Source organism: Coregonus lavaretus (genome assembly GCF_964263955.1).
Source record: "Coregonus lavaretus genome assembly, contig: HAP1_SCAFFOLD_2743, whole genome shotgun sequence".
NCBI classification, from domain to species: Eukaryota; Metazoa; Chordata; class Actinopteri; order Salmoniformes; family Salmonidae; genus Coregonus; species Coregonus lavaretus.
The window spans coordinates 26,906-30,182 of NW_028157705.1; positions in this window are offsets into that span (position 1 = coordinate 26,906).

The following is a 3,277-nucleotide window of genomic DNA, read 5'->3' on the forward strand; positions in this document are numbered from 1 at the left end:
CTCCAGACACTGCACTGTAGAGGGGGAGGAGGAGATGGAGGAGGAGAAGAGAGAGAGAAGAGAGAAAGAGAGGGAGAGAGAGAGAGAAGACTGTCAAAATAATGCATTTCAATCCCATATGACGCCAGGCTAGCGTGTCCTGAGTTATCGACAACATAAACTAGCCGAGTGTTCCTCTGACCCACTCTGCTTTAAATAATCCCCCCACTGCTTGGCCCTCGCCTCACCAGCCCCGTGATTAGGTCAGGACAGCACTGCAGAAGATGAAATGTAATTAGCCGCAGCCATGCTGAACCACGCTCGTCAACCAGGCTCTTAATTGTCTCCGACAAAGTTAAGTGCAATTAGCCAACCTGAGTCAAAGCCACTATTCACACTGTTACACAGCACAGCAATAGCATCATACCTCCCTGCCCAGTGTCACATCCTAATTATACTGAACAAAAATCTAAACGCAACACGTAACATGTTGGTCCCATGTTTCATGAGCTGAAATAAAATATCCCAGAAATGTTCCATACATAAAAAGCTTATTTCTATAAATGTTGTGCACAAATGTGTTTACATTCCTGTTAATGATCATTTCTTCTTTGCCAAGATAATCCATCCACCTGACAGGTGTGGCATATCACGAAGCTGATATAACAGCATGATCATTGCTGGGGACAATAAAAGGCTCCTCTAAAATGTGCAGTTTTGTCACACAACACAATGCCACAGATGTCTCAGGTTTTGAGGGAGCGTGCAATTGGCATGCTGACTGCAGGAATGTCCACCAGAGCTGTTGCCAGAGAATTTAATGTCAATTTCTCTACCATAAGCTGCCTCCAACGTTGTTTTAGAGAATTTGCCAGTACGTCCAACCGGCCTCACAACCGCAGACCAGATGTAACCACGCCAGCACAGGACCTCCACATCCGGCTTCTTCACCTGCGGGATCGTCTGAGACCAGCCACCCAGACAGCTGATGAAACTGAGGAGTGGCTCCCCAGTGGGTGGGCCTGGCTCCCAAGTGGGTGGGCCTATGCCCTCCCAGGCCCAACCATGGCTGCGCCCCGGCCCAGTCATGTGAAATCCATAGATTAGGGCCTAATGTATTTATTTCAATTGACTGATTTCCTTATATGAACTGTAACTCAATAAAATTGTTGAAATTGTTGCATGTTGCGTTTATATTTTTCTTCAGTATATTTTACATCAACTACCAAGGAGAAGTATAGTCATTTCAAACACATAAACATGTAATAATCTGCTCTGGACAACAACTCCTAAGCACTATTTCTTAGGGCAAAGGAGATTTACTGGGGAAAGTAAATGGTAGATATCAGGGCTCATAAAATGTACTATTAGCATACATTTTCCATCCGTCTTTTTTCACTACTGCAAAACTGTGCAAATGATGCCGCTTATCAATACTTACAAAGTATGTTAACAAGGTAGTAGAAGCTGAAATACCTCTGTAAGTGTAAGACCTCTAGTCCAAAGTGGTTAGTGTGCCTATCCACACTGTCTTTGATACATTGAATAATAGAAAGGAGACAAACACGGAGCCTACATCCTTCATATCATCCACCCAACATTGGACTTGCAATAAATAGACACTGATCTGGAATCAGAACGTGATTCATTAGTTGGTGCTCAGTCAGCAATAGAATAGTCTCTCACAAAGCCTCTCTGCACATCCCCACTGGGCTAACTAACAGTGGAACATGTTTGTGTGAAGACAAGGAACATGTTTGTGTGAAGACAATTTGCACTAAATAATTAGCAGCTCTGCACTCGAAATTATAGTCCTATTTCCATGTAAGGATGTGGTAAGATCTGAGTTGTATCTGAGTTTATAGTGTCCGCAAGGCCATATTCCTTTCTATTTGATTTAGATTTTTTTTACCCCCCTTTTTCTCCCCAATTTCGTGATTACGATCTTGTCTCATCGCTGCAACTCCCCAACATGCTCGGGAGAGGCGAAGGTCGAGTCATGCATCCTCCGAAACATGACCCACCAAGTCTCGCTTCTTAACACCTGCTCGCTTAACCCGGAAGCCAGCTGCACCAATGTGTCAGAGGAAACATCGTTCAACTGACGACCGAAGTCAGCCTGCAGGTGCCCAGCCCGCCACAAGGTGTCGCTAGAGCGCAATGAGCCAAGTAAAGCCCCCCCGGCCAAACCCTCCCCTAACCCCGATGACGCAGGGCCAATTGTGTGCCGCCCTATGGGACTCCCGGTCACGGGCAGTTGTAACACAGCCTGGGATCGAACCCCAGGCTGTAGTGACGCCGCAAAACTGCGATGCAGTGCTTTAGACCGCTGAGCCACTCGGGAAGCCATAACGAGGTCTTTTGAACAGAAGTCAATCATTCCCCCAATAAAATGAAAGTTCTAATAATAAAGCAGTGGTATAAAAGTGATTATAAACTGGGTGGTTCGAGCCATGAATGCTGATTGGCTGACAGCAGTGGTATATTAGACCATGTACCACTGGTATGACAAAACATTTGTTTTCACTGCTCTAATTACGTTGGTAACCAGTTTATAATAGCAATAAGGCACCTCGGGGGTTGTGATATATTGCGTCGTGCCTAAGAACAGCCATATACCACACCCCCTCGTGCCTTATTGCTTAAATGTAGCCTTGTGATAATTAAAACGTTCTTCTATTATACTGAACCCATCGTTCAGCCTCTGCTGATTAACTACAGTGGGGAGAACAAGTATTTGATACACTGCCGATTTTGCAGGTTTTCCTACTTACAAAGCATGTAGAGGTCTGTAATTTTTATCATAGGTACACTTCAACTGTGAGAGATGGACTCTAAAACAAAAATCCAGAAAATCACATTGTATGATTTTTAAGTAATTAATTTGCATTTTATTGCATGACATAAGTATTTGATCACCTACCAACCAGTAAGAATTCCGGCTCTCACAGACCTGTTAGTTTTTCTTTAAGAAGCCCTCCTGTTCTCCACTCTGTATTAACTGCACCTGTTTGAACTCGTTACCTGTATAAAAGACACCTGTCCACACACTCAATCAAACAGACTCCAACCTCTCCACAATGGCCAAGACCAAAGAGCTGTGTAAGGACATCAGGGATAAAATTGTAGACCTGCACAAGGCTGGGATGGGCTACAGGACAATAGGCAAGCAGCTTGGTGAGAAGGCAACAACTGTTGCCGCAATTATTAGAAAATGGAAGAAGTTCAAGATGACGGTCAATCACCCTCGGTCTGGGGCTCCATGCAAGATCTCACCTCGTGGGGCATCAATGATCAT